This window comes from Phyllobates terribilis, unplaced genomic scaffold (assembly GCF_046119375.1).
Source record: "Phyllobates terribilis strain yellow unplaced genomic scaffold, ASM4611937v1 Scaffold_1__5_contigs__length_1240528914, whole genome shotgun sequence".
Taxonomy (NCBI): domain Eukaryota; kingdom Metazoa; phylum Chordata; class Amphibia; order Anura; family Dendrobatidae; genus Phyllobates; species Phyllobates terribilis.
The window spans coordinates 1,169,688,016-1,169,704,730 of NW_027362761.1; the positions used below are offsets into that span (position 1 = coordinate 1,169,688,016).

Consider the following 16,715-nt stretch of genomic DNA (forward strand, 5'->3'; position numbering starts at 1 on the left):
TATATACATACTGTATATATATTTATATTTATAGGGTCTCGTCTGGGTATTAGGGTTAGGAGTTAGTTGAAAACTGCTCACCTGAAGGGGTTGTGTGTAACACCACCACTATCACAGCATAGTTGTCAGTCACTGCGATATCTACAGATTTGTATACAATAGTAAAAGCCAGGGCGAGTGGACTTCAAGAACGGATCATAAAACAAATTAATTGAAGGTAACTTATTTGTCAACGCATTTTAGAGTCAAATCCGACTCCTTCCTCAGGACAACAAACATGTGCTGGCCTTCACTATACCATTGAGAACCTTTGGAGTTTCATCAAGCAAAAGATCTATGAGGGTGGGAGGCAGTTCACATCAAAACTGCAGCTCTGCGAGGCTATTCTGACATCCTGCAAAGAAATTCAAGCAGAAACTATCCCAAAACTCATAAGTTCAATGGATGCAAGAATTACGAAGTTGATTTGAAAGTATGGTCTTATGTTATCATGTACGGTAACTTCGCCTGTTAAGATGTTCATGATTGAAAAAGCCTTTGGTTTCAGTAAATGCAGTAATGCAGAAAATTCAACAAATGAGCACTTTCAACCTATAAAATGTTTGGAAACTCTGTTGTGCATAGTAATTTGGAACAGAGCGTTCTGAGTTCTTTAAGTTTTGAAAAAAAAATCCTGTTATTATTGGGAGGATTGTCCAATAAAATGTGATTTATCCTCTAACGGTTGATGAATGAAACATTATACTGACTCATTTGCTTCGACCTTTTAGGAAAATCTGAGAAAAATAGCATTTGCATAATAATTTGGAATGTGGGGTAATTGTTGTATATATTACAGACATTGCAAATAGCTTCTGTTCGCTGGGGGTCCGGTCCTCTAGGCTTACCGCATGTCCTTTTCCCGGAAAAATGCATGCGGAATTTGGCACGCGTTTTTCGCGCGTAATTCGCGCGTTTTGCACGTGCGGAATTGCCTTGCGTTTTCTACTGCATTGTAGATGGCAATTCCGCATGCGTAAACGCACAAAGAATGGACATGCTGCGGAATTTTCCCCACATCAAAAACGCTGCGGAAAATTCCGCAGCATGGGCATTACAATTGCGGAATTACATAGGGGACCATGGCAGAAGGCTTAACATGCATATATCATGCGTTTACGCTGCGGAAATTTCCGCACCAAATACGCATGAAATACGCATCGTGGGCACATACCCTTATAATACTGCTCTTGTATGCAGCGTGCACACAAAGTGGTGAACAGGCTTACTACTGTACGGATCGCAAAATAAATGCCCGCCGCTATTTAACGCATTGCAGAAGATGGCATCAGTCACAGAAGGCTCACATGACCTTAGGCGTAACCACGTTGGCTTCCTCTCATTGCCTTGCAACTAACTTATGTTATAGTGCAACCAATAAGATAGGAATCCCAGCCTGTACAATAGCCGGGGCAGGGAAGGCAGCTGTCATATTAGGGTCATTATGGATAGTGAGAAAATGTCGCAGCTCAGCAACAGAGAAAGGGAGAGAAAGACCTAAAACATTGGACAAATACTCCAGACAATAATGTGTTGTACAACTGCAGCTCTGAAGAAGATGAGAGTAATAGTGTGTAAATCATTTAACTGATGGAGAAGATAGAGAGAGAGAGATAGGAGAGCTGCCAGGTGTTATTCATCAGTGATATGGTGCAGTTTGTATCTCTCCTTCTGCTTATGAATTATAGAACACGTTTCTTCTTTATTCTTAATGCACTAGAAATCAGCAGTAAGCCAGCACAATATGCTTTATAAAAAAAAATCTGGAATCAGTGTCTGTCACAAGCGACTGTTCATGTTTTTGAAATTCTTGTGCAATCATTTTTGTGAAGGTGGTGGATAAGAATTTGATAAATAATAATTTGGCAAAATCAAAACATTTAAACGCAACTTTCACCCTCACAAAGAAAGTGTTTCTCAAACAATCTTTTTTTTTTTTCACGTTTTACTAGACACTAGTGATGAGCGAGCATGCTCGGATGCTTTCCGAGTATCTTCGGCGCGCTCATATATTAATTTCGAGTCCCTGCGTCTGCATGATTTATGGCTGTTAGTCAGCCTTAACACATGCAGAGATTGCCTGTTTGTTAGGGAATCCTCACATGTGTTGAGACTGACTAACTGTCATAAATCATGCAGACATGCAGACGCAGGGACTCGAACTTAATATACGAACTGTAGCGCCGGCGTCCCTGCCCTCTGCTAGGCAGGGACGCTGTTCCCCTCACCTCCCTGCTCCGTGCCCGGCGTCCTCCTCCCGCTCTGCTGGCAGCGCGCGCTCCTTCCCGGCCACTGTGCTTAGGGCGCGCGCGCGCTCTCCCTTCCTCTTAAAGGGGCCGCGCGCGCCGTCCTAAGGAGTCCCCGGCCAATGGCCGGAGGACTTCACCATATACAAGGCACCTCCTCCAAAATGGAGGTGCCCGAGCAATGTTGTTGCACTGTTCTACTCTGCTTCAGCCCTCAGGTCCCGTTGCCAGTTACCTGCCAGTTACCTGCCTGATTCCTGCCAGAGTCCTGCCAGTTTGCTGTCTGTTTCCTGCCTGTTATTCCTGCTACCTGCTTGCTAGCCTGAGGTCCGACGGTCTGCCTTACAACTCCTGTCAGTCTGTCTAAGGACCAGCTTGCCCGCTCACCTGGGAGCGCACATCAGCTACCTGCCTGCTTGCTAGCCTGAGGTCCGACGGTCTGCCTTTCTACTCCTGTCAGTCTGTCTATGGACCAGCTTGCCCGCTCACCTGGGAGCGCTCCTCCGCTACCTGCCTGCTTGCCTGCCCGGAGGCTCCGCCGTCACGTGCTGTGATCACCAGCTATTCCAGAGACTCTTGCCCGCTCACCTGGGAGCGCTTCTCCGCTACCTGTCTGCTTGCCTGCCCGGAGGCTCCGCCGTCACGTGCTGTGACCACCAGCTATTCCAGAGACTCTTGCCCGCTCACCTGGGAGCGCTTCTCCGCTACCTGCCTGCTTGCCTACCTGGAGGCTTCGCCGTCACGTGCTGTGACCACCTGCTATTCCAGAGACTCTCGCTTGCTCACCTGGGAGCACACATCCTCCATCTGCCTTGCTAGCCTACCTGGAGGTTCAGCCATCACAGGTCGTACCTACCCTTTACCTAGAGACTGCCCTGGTCACTTGCCGTGACCTCCAGCCCGTTCACCCAGAGACTTCCCCGGTCACTTGCCGTGACCTCCAGCCCGTTCACCCAGAGACTGCCCCGGTCACTTGCCGTGACCTCCAGCCCGTTCATCCAGAGACTGTCCCGGTCACTTGCCGTGACCTCCTGCCCGTACACCCAGAGACTGTCCCGGTCACCTGCTGTGACTGCCTGCCTGGTCGCCACCCGCTCCCTTACAAGGATCGCCCCCTTGTATAGTAGCTCAGAGGTTCCGCCTCCCAGACCCGTTACAGTTTGCTCGGGCCATGGAACCCGGTGGCACCCAAGCTCCCTCGCTCTCGGACCTCTGTCATGAACTGTCCCGTCAGAGGTCCCAACAGGAGTCCATCCTGGGTCACCTGCGGAATGTCAATTCTCGCCTGGATACTCTGACTGCTCCACCAGCAACCACCGCCAGTGCCATGACTCGCAACCCGGCAGCTCCGCTGCCCACCAATACCATGGTATCCTACCCCGGACCCCGGCTTTCTGCACCTCCTCGCTGCGGAGGCGACTCCGCCCAGGCTCGGGGCTTCATAAATCAGTGCACCCTGCACTTTGAACTATTGTCCCACCAGTTTAACTCCGACCGGGCCAAAATTGCCTTCATCATGTCCCATCTCACCGGGGAGGCCCTGGCCTGGCTAAATCCTCTATGGGAGAGAGGAGACCCCCTGGTGTCCGACTTGCCTGCCTTCCTCACGGCTTTCCGGAAAGTCTTCGACGAACCCGGACGGAAGACCTCATCCGCATCATCTCTGCTACGCCTCCGTCAGGGAAGTCTCACCGTGGGCCAATATGCCATACGGTTCCGTACCCTTGCCTCGGAGCTGGCCTGGGATAACGACGCTCTGGTATCCGTCTTCTGGGAGGGTCTGTCCGGCCGTATTAAAGATGAACTTGCCGGTCGGGACATTCCTACCACTCTCGATGACCTAATAACTCTTGCCACCCGGATTGACCTACGGTTCCAGGAGCGTGCCAAAGAGGTCACCCGTGAGAGGAGGTTTCCACGTCTAGCTCCTACCTTTCAGAGACCCGTCACTCCCTCCGTCTCTCCCCAGGTACACTCTCCTGAGTCTATGCAGGTCGACCAGACCAAGATGGTCAAAACCCGTCAGGACTTACGCCGTGCCGAGGGGAGCTGCTTCTACTGTGGCAGTAAGGAGCACCGGATCCGTGCCTGCCCAGAGAGGTCGGGAAACGCCTGTGTCTAGGTTCGCTCAGAGAGGTCGACCTAGACAAGAATAAATCCTCTCCATCTCTGCTGCTGTCAGTTTCAATCATCTGCGGGGAGAACCATTATTTCGAACTAGCCCAACTGGACTCTGGAGCAGCCGGGAATCTTATTTCACAGTCCCTGGTAGAGAAATACCGCATCCCCACCAAACCTCTGGCTGTACCCTTGTCTGTTGCTGCCGTGGATGGGGGTCTCTTACCACGCCCCATCCAACTCATCACCGAATCCATTACTCTACAGGTGGGAATGCTGCATTCTGAGAGTATCTCCTTTCATGTTCTGCCTGGACTCTCTCACGCCCTCTTGCTAGGTCTACCTTGGCTCCAGAGACATGCACCCGTGCTTGACTGGCAGACCGGAGAAGTCCTTCGCTGGGGACAGGACTGCCATAAGACCTGTCTGGTTCCCGTCCATCCCGTCCGTCCTTCTCCTACCCCAGCTAATCTACCTGGACTTCCGATTCCTTATTGGTCTTATGCTGATGTCTTTAATAAAAAGGAAGCAGAGACACTACCCCCTCATAGACCATACGACTGCCCTATCGACCTGTTACCCGGTACTACTCCTCCCCGTGGGCGTATTTATCCATTATCCGCTGCTGAGACCCGGTCGATGTCCGAATATATTGAGGAGAATCTGGCCAGGGGATTCATCCGGAAATCTACCTCCCCGGCGGGAGCAGGCTTCTTCTTCGTAAAAAAGAAGGACGGCTCTCTCCGTCCCTGTATAGACTATAGAGGCCTTAACCAAATCACGGTGAAGAATAAGTACCCCCTTCCGCTCATTCCGGAGTTATTTGATCGTCTGAGAGGGGCTAGAATCTTCACCAAACTGGACCTCCGTGGGGCGTACAACCTGGTTCGTATCCGTCAGGGGGATGAATGGAAGACGGCATTCAACACCCGGGACGGCCACTATGAATATCTGGTAATGCCCTTTGGTCTCTGTAACGCTCCTGCCGTCTTTCAAGAGTTGGTCAATGACATCTTCCGGGACCTTCTCTACTCCTGCGTAGTGGTGTACCTGGACGACATCTTGGTCTTCTCTCCGGATCTGCAGACTCACCGGAGGGACGTTCGTCAGGTCCTGCTCAGGCTCAGGCAGAATCACCTCTTCGCTAAATACGAGAAGTGCCTCTTTGAGCAGACCTCGCTTCCGTTTTTGGGCTACATTATTTCTCAGACCGGCCTACGAATGGATCCAGAGAAACTGTCTGCCATCGAGAAATGGCCTCGACCGGAGGGGTTGAAGGCCATTCAGCGGTTCCTGGGCTTCGCCAACTACTACCGCCTCTTCATACCACACTTCTCTTCCCGGACTGCCCCAATTTCCGCGCTCACACGTAAGGGTACTAATCCCAAAGAGTGGCCGCCCGAAGCAGAGGAGGCCTTTCTTTCCTTAAAACAGGCCTTCTCTTCCGCCCCGGTGCTGCATCGCCCGGACGGCAACAAGCAGTTCTTCCTGGAAGTTGACGCCTCCTCCTCTGGAGCCGGAGCGGTACTTACTCAAAAATCATCTTCCGGGAGGATGGTAACTTGCGGCTTCTTCTCTAAACTCTTCTCCTCCTCAGAGCGCAATTATTCCATAGGAGACCAAGAGTTATTGGCCATCAAACTGGCATTGGAGGAGTGGCGTTACCTGCTCGAGGGGGCTCTTCACCCGGTAATAATTTACACTGACCACAAGAACTTGGCTTATCTCCAGCATGCCCAGAGACTTAACCCGCGCCAAGCCCGGTGGTCCTTGTTTTTTGCTCGCTTTGATTTTGTTCTTCATTTTCGCCCGTCTGACAAAAACGTCAAGGCGGACGCCTTGGCTCGATCCTTTCTGGTGTCTGATCTCGAGGAAGATCCGAAACACATCATCGATCCCGCCAGAGTAATGCAGGTGGCTCCCGTGAGTCTAAATCGTCTCCCTCCCGGAAAGACGTTCGTATCTGTACCTGATTGGGAGAAGATCCTTCACTGGGGTCACTCGTCTAAACTGGCTGGCCATGCCGGTCAGAAAAAGACCCTCCAGCTTATTACCCGGCACTACTGGTTGCCTACCCTGCACAAGGACGTAATAGACTTTGTTTCTGCCTGTGTGTCCTGCGCCCGCAACAAGGTTCCGAGACATCTGCCAGCCGGTCGCCTCCTTCCGCTCCCAGTACCTGCTGCCCCCTGGCAGCATATAGCAATGGACTTTATAACAGACCTCCCAGTCTCTGCCGGTTGTACGGTCATTTGGGTGGTCGCTGACCGCTTCTCCAAGATGGCTCATTTCGTTCCCCTGCCAGGCCTCCCGTCTGCACCCGAGCTAGCTAAAGACTTTATTCGTCACATCTTCCGTCTTCATGGCCTGCCCCTCCACATCGTGTCGGATCGTGGGGTACAGTTCACCTCACGCTTCTGGAGAGCCACTTGTAAACTGCTAGACGTCACCCTGGACTTCTCTTCCGCTTACCACCCACAGTCCAATGGTCAAGTGGAGCGGATCAATCAGAACCTGACCAGTTACCTCCGGCACTTCGTTAATGCCCATCATTCAGACTGGGTGGATCTCCTACCATGGGCCGAGTTCTCTTATAACAATCACGAGAGCGAATCCTCCTCCAAATCCCCGTTTTTTGTAGTCTTCGGTCAGCATCCTCGGATTCCTTTTCCTGTCTCCACCTCTGTGGACAACCCGGCTGCGGAATCTCTCGTTGGCAAATTTTCCTCCATTTGGGAGAGTACCCGATCCGCACTCCTTCAGTCGTCCGAACGGATGAAAAGACACGCTGACAAAAAACGCCTGGATCCTCCACAATTTCGTCCCGGAGATAAAGTCTGGCTCTCATCTAAATATGTCCGACTCAAGATACCTTCTTACAAGTTAGGGCCTCGGTTCATCGGCCCCCTGGAGGTCATCAGTCAGATCAACCCGGTGGCCTATAAATTGAAACTCCCGGCCAACTTACGGATCCCTAACTCCTTCCATGTATCTCTCCTCAAACCTGTGGTACTTAACTCTTTTTCCAAGTCTACAGGTACGCCTCCTGCTCCGGTTTCTGCTGAGGACGAGTTTGAGGTAGAGAACATTCTTGCCACCAAAAGGGTAAGAGGAAAGACCTTTTTTCTAGTAGATTGGAAGGGGTTTGGTCCTGAGGAGAGAACGTGGGAGCCCCGGGAGAACATCCATGCCCCTCTTATCCTTGCTAAATTTCTGTCTGGCCTAAAAAAGGGGGGGCCTAAAGGGGGGGGTACTGTAGCGCCGGCGTCCCTGCCCTCTGCTAGGCAGGGACGCTGTTCCCCTCACCTCCCTGCTCCGTGCCTGGCGTCCTCCTCCCGCTCTGCTGGCAGCGCGCGCTCCTTCCCGGCCACTGTGCTTAGGGCGCGCGCGCTCTCCCTTCCTCTTAAAGGGGCCGCGCGCGCCGTCCTAAGGAGTCCCCGGCCAATGGCCGGAGGACTTCACCATATATAAGGCACCTCCTCCAAAATGGAGGTGCCCGAGCAATGTTGTTGCACTGTTCTACTCTGCTTCAGCCCTCAGGTCCCGTTGCCAGTTACCTGCCAGTTACCTGCCTGATTCCTGCCAGAGTCCTGCCAGTTTGCTGTCTGTTTCCTGCCTGTTATTCCTGCTACCTGCTTGCTAGCCTGAGGTCCGACGGTCTGCCTTACAACTCCTGTCAGTCTGTCTAAGGACCAGCTTGCCCGCTCACCTGGGAGCGCACATCAGCTACCTGCCTGCTTGCTAGCCTGAGGTCCGACGGTCTGCCTTTCTATTCCTGTCAGTCTGTCTATGGACCAGCTTGCCCGCTCACCTGGGAGCGCTCCTCCGCTACCTGCCTGCTTGCCTGCCCGGAGGCTCCGCCGTCACGTGCTGTGATCACCAGCTATTCCAGAGACTCTTGCCCGCTCACCTGGGAGCGCTTCTCCGCTACCTGCCTGCTTGCCTGCCCGGAGGCTCCGCCGTCACGTGCTGTGACCACCAGCTATTCCAGAGACTCTTGCCCGCTCACCTGGGAGCGCTTCTCCGCTACCTGCCTGCTTGCCTACCTGGAGGCTTCGCCGTCACGTGCTGTGACCACCTGCTATTCCAGAGACTCTCGCTTGCTCACCTGGGAGCACACATCCTCCATCTGCCTTGCTAGCCTACCTGGAGGTTCAGCCATCACAGGTCGTACCTACCCTTTACCTAGAGACTGCCCCGGTCACTTGCCGTGACCTCCAGCCCGTTCACCCAGAGACTGCCCCGGTCACTTGCCGTGACCTCCAGCCCGTTCACCCAGAGACTGCCCCGGTCACTTGCCGTGACCTCCAGCCCGTTCATCCAGAGACTGTCCCGGTCACTTGCCGTGACCTCCTGCCCGTACACCCAGAGACTGTCCCGGTCACCTGCTGTGACTGCCTGCCTGGTCGCCACCCGCTCCCTTACAAGGACCGCCCCCTTGTATAGTAGCTCAGAGGTTCCGCCTCCCAGACCCGTTACATGAGCACGCCGAAGATACTTGGAAAGCACTCGAGGGTGCTTGGCGAAAGGGTTAAACGAGCACGCTTGCTCATCACTTGTAGACACATTTTATATTTGTACACACCACACCAGTGCAGAGCCCCTGATGCCAGTGCTACATTCTTGAATTTGTACCTTCTTAGCATTTTTCATTTTGTCATGATGAGGCAGGGGGTTGAATTTAAAAAAACAGATAAAAATGTAGACATTTGCCTGTGCATGTATATTTCTACGAACCTGTTTTACTAATATAATTTGACAACCATAGACACCTCAACTGTAATCTGACCTGCAGCCACATTTTGCTTTTTGTACATGTACCTATCTAGCATTTCTTTTTACTTCCTTTTTGGCATGCGTTGAATAATTTGAGTTGAACAGATTGTGAAAAGTTATTTATTATAGGGTTGAACAAAATGTATGATAAAATAAAAAGTGTCCATGACACTGGATGAAGTAGCGTAAAAGAAAAATCGCATACCACGGCTAAGAACGTGGAATCTGCTCGCAGCAGCAGAAGCACCATCACCGCTGCCTCCAGCCATCTGAGCGGTAGCACTAACAAATTTAGGCCACAATTGACCTCCTTTGTCTCCAGCAATTGTATTAGTGGGGAGGAAGCAGAAGACATTATGGAATCACTCGTCTCTGTCACAGCAGAATGATGTTACTTCCGACAGTGACACTGTCAGTTTGAGTGTTCTGAACAGAACGGTCTGTCTGACCACAAGTGACTAAGAGGAATACTTTTTGAACCATTTCTTTTTTTATAAAGAAAAAAATTAAGAAGTCTGACAGTACACTGTGTTATTAAATAGGCTGTTGGTTACATAGTTACGGTTACATAGGTTGAAAAATGACCTAGGTCCGTCAAGTTCAACCTTTCTCCACCAATTATACATTTTGTCACTAAATTATCTATAATCCACAATGTTATGTGTATTGAGGAAATCATCCAGCCCATTTTTTAAAATATATTATAGTGTCAGCATTCCACAGTCTGACCGCTCTGACTGTAAAGAACCCTTTCCTGTTTAGCTGCCGGAATCGCCTTTCTTCCACCTGTAATGAGTGCCCCCTGGTCCTTAGTATGGTCTTTGGAAGGAATAAGTCATGAGCTAGACCTTTGTACTGACCCCACATATATTTCTACATATAAATGAGATCTCCTCTGAGACGTCTTTTTTCTAAGCTAAACAAGCTCAACTTTTCCAACCTCTCATCATATGAGAGGCCTCCATCCCTTGTAATAATCTAGCTGTCGCCTTTGAACTGACTCTAACTTCTGAATATCCTTTTTAAAATGAGGGGCCCAAAACTGGATCCCATATTCCAGATGTGACCACACCAGGGATTGATAAAGGGGTAACAATAACAATACACTGGGATCGCGGGATTTTATCTCTTTTTATACATTCTAATAGCTTGATTTTGCGGCTGCGGCTGATTGCTGCTCAGCTTACTTGTAACCAGAATCCCCCGTCCTTCTCCTGTTCTGTAGTCCCGAGTATACTCCCATTTAATGTATATGCAGCAATAGGATCACTCCATCCTAGGTGCATTACTCTACATTTATCTACATTAAACCTCATCTGCCAAGTGTTTGCCCATTCAGACATCTTATCCAGATTATTCTGCAATATCGTAATATCAGGATCAGATTTTATTATCCTACATAGTTTGGTGTCGTCAGCAAAGACTGAAACTTTACTCTTAATCCCATCCACAAGGTGAATAATAAAGAGATTAAAAAGAATCGGTCCTAGCTCAGATCCCTGCGGGCCCCACTGTTGACTTTTTCCCATTTAGAGAACATACCATTTATGACGACTCTTTTAATTCCTTACCTTACCCATCTACATATAGTTCTCTCAAGTCCTTGCTTCTGTAGCTTCAGTATAAGGCTGTTATGTGGTACAGTATCGAATGCCTTTGCAAAGTCCAGATAAATCACATCAGTCGCATTGCCAACATCCAGATTTGCACTTACCTCCTGATAGAAACCCAACATGATAGTTAGATATGACTTATTTTTCATGAAGCCATGCTGGTTGTCATTTTCATTGCAATATATCTGTGCAGGTATTCTCTTATGATGCCCACAAAAACTTTGCACACAACTGATGTCAGACTTATCGGACAGTAGTTACCTGGATCCACCTTCTTATCTTTCTTAAATATCGGTACCACATCGGCTATCCTACAATCCTGTGGCACTATCCCTGTTACAAGAGAGTCTAAGAATATGAGATATGGCAGTCTGTCAATTACTGAGCTCAATTCCCTCAGTATCCATGGATGAATGTCATCTGGGCTGGGGGATTTGTCAATGTTTAATTTTCTCAGGCGCAGGCGTACTTCTTTTTGTGTTAAACTAGTTATATCAGGTGGTGAACTTTGATTTTTGCCTTGTTAAAAGATCCCTGGGACAGACGGTTCGTTGGTGAACATGGATAAAAAGTGCCTGTTTGATATCTCAGCCTTTTCTTTGTCCTCTATAATTATCTTGCTATTATCGTCTTTTAAGGGGGCGATACCTTCTGTTGTTTTTCTTTTTGGCATTCATTTATTTAGAAAAAATTTTGGAATTTATTTTAATGTTGCTGTCGATTTGTTTCTCTGTAGATAATTTTGCTAGCTTGATTTCTTTTTTTACATTTTTTATTGAGATCTTTATACTCCTGAAATGCTATTTCTGTATTCTAAGACTTCAATATTTTGAATGCCCTTTGTTTTTGTCTTTTTTTAACTTTGTACTGTCTTATTTATCCATAATGATTTCTTTTTATTCCTGGACATTTTATTACCAGAGGGTATACATTTTCTACAGGATTTTAGTAGTATTTCCTTAAAAATGCCCCATTTATGTTCAGCATCCCCAGTTACCATGACATGGTCCCAGTCTACATGATTAACCTATTCCCTAATTTGTTGAAATCAGCTTTCTTAAAGTTCCAGGTTTTTGCATTTCCTTTTTTAAATGTTTTATTGAATATTACATTGCAACTTACCATATTATGGTCGCTGCTTCCCAAATGCTCCTGGACCTGTAGATCTGAAATTGTATCTGGTCTATTTGACAGCACCAGATCCAACAGATTATCTCCCCTGGTCGGTTCATCTACCAGCTGAGAGAGGTAATTGTCCTGAACTGTGGATAAGAACTTGCAGCTTTAAGCACAACTGGACGATTCTATGTCCCATTGAATGTCTGAATAGTTAAAATTCCCCATAATAAGGACCCTATTATTATTTGCTGCCTTTTTAATTTGTTGCAGCATTTCATCCTCTACCTGTTCAGCTATTTTAGGAGGCTCATAAAAAAATAATAATAATAATAATAATAATAATTTTTTATTTTTATAACGCCAACATATTCCGCAGCACTTTACAAATTTTAGGGGGGACTTATATAGACAATACAGAATAAGCATATCTCATATCGAAAGGAGTGAGGGCCCTGCTCGCAAGCTTACAGTCTATGAGGAAATGGGGGAGACACAAAAGGTAAAGTGTACATATATTGTATAATGCAGCCTTGATATACTAAATAGGATAAATAATAATACATGGACTGGTCGCCAGCCAGTATGTGTGCAGTCCTGACCGAGGCTATTAAGTACATGGATGGTATGAACCTGAAATTGAAGAAGATTTTAATATGGGGGAAAACTGGGACGGACAGATAGTGTGTTGAGGCGATACGCCAGTCTAAAGAAATGGGTTTTTAGGGTCTGCTTGAAACTGTGAGTATTGGGAATTAATCGAACTGTCCTGGGTAGTGCATTCCAAAGAATTGGCGCAGCACGTGAGAAATCTTGGAGACGGGAGTGGGAAGTTCAGATTATGGAGGATTTTAGTTTTAAGTCATTGGCAGATCAGAGGAAAAAACTCCAATTAGAAGCTTTCCATTATGGCCATCCCCATGTACATTTACCCAGACTGACTCTACATTGTCGCAGCTTATTCTGTGACCGACATAAGAGTCTCCAGTTCATTCATTTTGTTTGTGGGACTTCTTGCATTCGCCAGCAGACATTTACTACTATTAGCACATTTATTACTCCTAGCACCGGGTAACCATCTGTTTCTATAGTGAGGTTGCTTTGACATTACTAAGACTGTGCTTGTGTTAAAGACCTTGAAAGAGGTTGGATACAGTCCTGTGAGACCTCAAGGTGTCATTCATGTTTTTTCAGGGAAATTGGAGGCTTTGCAGTATTGCATTTTGCAGCAAATCAATTTACAGCAAATTGAACTTTTTGGAAAAATTGATTGAATCTGATAAATTTGACTTTAAAAAAATGTAATCGTGTAATATTTTGCAGGCGTAATGCCAGTTTAAGCGTTAATTATGGATCTTGGCACCTTTGTGCTCAGGTGCAGCACAGCTAATAAGATCAATTAGTGGTATATTGGGGATTTAAGCAACTTTGTTCCCTTGCATCTTTGATTACTATCTCAGTGGAGTCCTCGAAATGCATCAGTTGACATTTTCCTGTACATTGTAAATTCTGCTGTTGGAGATAATACTGAATATAGCAAAGAAAATCCAGCTTACTCTCCAGCAGGTACATGGATCACACAGGCAATGTGTTGCAATAATAATAATAATAATAATAATAATAATTTTTATTGATATAGCACCAACATATTCCGAAGCACTTTACAATTAACTGAATAAAGGGAACATCCAACATCAACAATCTGGTAAAAAAAAATCCTGTCTGACTTTATTAATGTAAACACATAATATGATACAGATGAAGACACAGGTACAGTAACTGACGCATTTCGGGCCATAATTGATCTGAAACCCATCAGTTACTGTACCTGTGTTTGCTTCTGTATTGTAAGATGTGATTTAATCAATAAAGCCAGACAAGGATTATTTTTAACATATCTTTGTTACTATAATAATTTCCACTATGTACAAGAATAAGTAAAGATAGAAAAAACGAGATCCGCATAGGTGGGTCCTCTGAATACTGGTAACATGGAGTTTGTCACTGAGGATCAAGGGAAAGCGGAAGTACTAAATGGGCTCTTTAGTTTTCTATATATTAAAGACGAGAGAGCAGCAGATGTATCCGATCTCAGTGCTCTTTGTAGGATATCTAATATAGTCACAGTAGCATAGCTACCGGGGATGTGGGGAGGGCAGAGAGTATGGTCACTGTGGCCCCTTCGCTCAGAGGGGCCTACCCAGAGCTATGCTACCATTAATTGTTGCACACGCCAATACAGTTAAGCCCCACGGTAGAGCAGAAAGACACGATCTCCCTGCACTATGCTCTCCCTCCTTTAGACCACAGGTTGCGTTAAACCTGTGATCTACAGAACGACCGAGACACCGGCACATGCGCAGCACGTTAGAGCTCCGGTGCGGTGACGTCATCTTGCCGTGTCGGGACTCTGACATCCTGTGTGTGCGCTGGCGTGATGACAATGCGTTGGTCCACCTGGGCCTCCCTGGTGGACTCATCAAAATAATGCATTAGGTGAATATATCATGTTTTTTATTTTGATTAAAATTTGCGGGGTCATCATAAACAATGGGGAAAGAGTGGGGGGCCCTCATACATTATAGGGACTACTGTGAGGGCCCTTATAAAGTATGGCACCCATTATACAGTTTGGGGGCTAATGCAGTGGCCATTATACAGTGTAGGAGCTAATGTGGTGGCTGTTATACAATGTAGGAGCTAATGTGGGGGCCATTATACAGTTTTGTGGCTAATGTGGGGGCCATTATACAGTTTGGGGGTTAATGTTGGGGCCATTATACAGTTTGGGGGCTAATGCAGGGGCCATTATGCAGCTTAGGGACTATTGTGAGGCCACTATATAGTTTGGGAGCTAATGCGGGGACAATTACACAGATTGGGGGCTATAGCAGTGGCTATTATACAATTTGGGGCTACTGTGGGAGCCATTATACAGTTTGGGGGCTAATGTGGGGGCCATTACACAATTTGAGGCTTACCATGGGGGTAATCATACAGTGTGGGGACTACATTGGGGGCCCTCATATAGTGTGGGGGGCTCTCATACATTGTAGGGACATTTGTGGGGGTCCTCATAAAGTGTGGGAGCCATTATACAGCATGGGAGCTAATGTGGGGGCAATTATAAAGTTTGTGGCTTACTGAGGGAGCCAATAAACAGTGTGGGAGCTAATTCAGGGGCCATTATTTAGTTTGAGGGCTAGTGAGGGATTACTATGGAGGCCATTATACAGTGTGGGGGCCATTATACAGTGTACAAGCTAATGCGGTGCCATTATACAGTTTGAGGGCTAGTATGGGTTCTAATGTGGGGGCCATTATGCAATGAGGGTTCTACTGTGGGGTCCATTATACAGTGTGAGGGCTTCTGTGGGGGTCATTTTACTGTGTTTTGGTGGAGGTGGAGACATCATGCTATGTATAGAGGAGCTGTGGGCTCATCATACTGTGTATAGTGGAGCTGTGGGCCCATCATACTGAATATAGTGCAACTGTGGGGACATCATACACTGTATAAGAGAGCTGTGGGCCCACCACATATTGTGTATAGAGGAGCTGTACATTGGAGGATTAAGTGGGCATTTAAGAAGCATTATTCTTATAGGGGCACTCAGAGTATTGTGGCCATCAAAGGGACAAAATGTGGACCCTGTTTTCTAGGTCATTTGCACAGGGCATTAATATTTTCTAGGGAGCAATTTTACCATCTAAAGGATACAAAGGAGACATTATTACTATGCAATGCACAATGGAGGACATTATTATGTGTGGGCACGGTGGTGGGCATTATTATGTGGGGCACTAAGAGAAGTGCTGTTACTGTTCCAAACAGCAGGTGCAGTAATAGGGACACATATGGCAGCAGCGGCTCAGTATTGGGGCATCAGCAGGATGAGGCACTAGTGCAGGTTGAGAATAGATGGGGACGGTGCTGGAAATGTGATAAGTCAGATGTGTCTTTGTTGTAATCTTTGCAATCGTGGCTGGAAGAAGTTGTCACGTCGGTCTGGGCCAGATGAAAAAGACATGAAAAGTGAATGACTCCATCAGAAAGAACATCATTTGTAAGTCACTATACGTATGTTCTGCAGGACTGGTATCTACCACTATTTCTCACTATATGGTGGTAATATCAGTGCGTTTTTTTGACACACTTATCGATGTAGTTCTCTGGTTGACATCGGCGTCACAAGCATCAATCCCTTCCGACCACTCATGATGCTCTGATAATTTGGTCGTGTTGCTTCCCACGATTGGCTTCTCTTATATATATATACTCTTCCTGTTTGGTGTGACGACACTCCCCCACATGAAGGCTTAACCGCCGAAACGTGCGCAGGGGAAGAGGCACCACACCATGGCAAGAGGTAACTATTGCTGTTTTTTGCAACTTGTTTACTTTCTGAGTCAATCATTTGTGTTAATGGTTATTCAGCAATACATTCCTTGGATTATCTGACCTACCTTACTATATATTAGATTGTTTATCAGTTACTGTATTATCACCAGGCTGATAATATGTTATATTATCTGTCTTTATATCATCTACATTTACCTCCTTCTTGCAGTCGTGTGGTGCCATCTACTGGCCGACTCTCTTTAATCTTTGTATATGTTTTTAATCTATTAGGCTGTGTGCCCACGTAGCATTTTTCAAGCGTATATGCTGCGGAATTTCCGCAGCGTAAACGCTTGAAAAACGCATGTAGATCCGCACCCCATGGTCCCCAATGGGATTCCGCAAGTTCTATGCACATGCTGCGGATTTTTCCGCAGCATTTATGCCGCGTTCAAAAATCCGCAG

General features: G+C 47.2%; 1 protein-coding gene across 1 annotated transcript in view; it reads left to right on the plus strand.

The window, feature by feature from the left end:
• Positions 1-16,715, plus strand: part of THNSL2 (threonine synthase like 2) — a 145,662-nt gene that overhangs the window by 11,962 nt on the left and 116,985 nt on the right. The window lies entirely within an intron of this gene.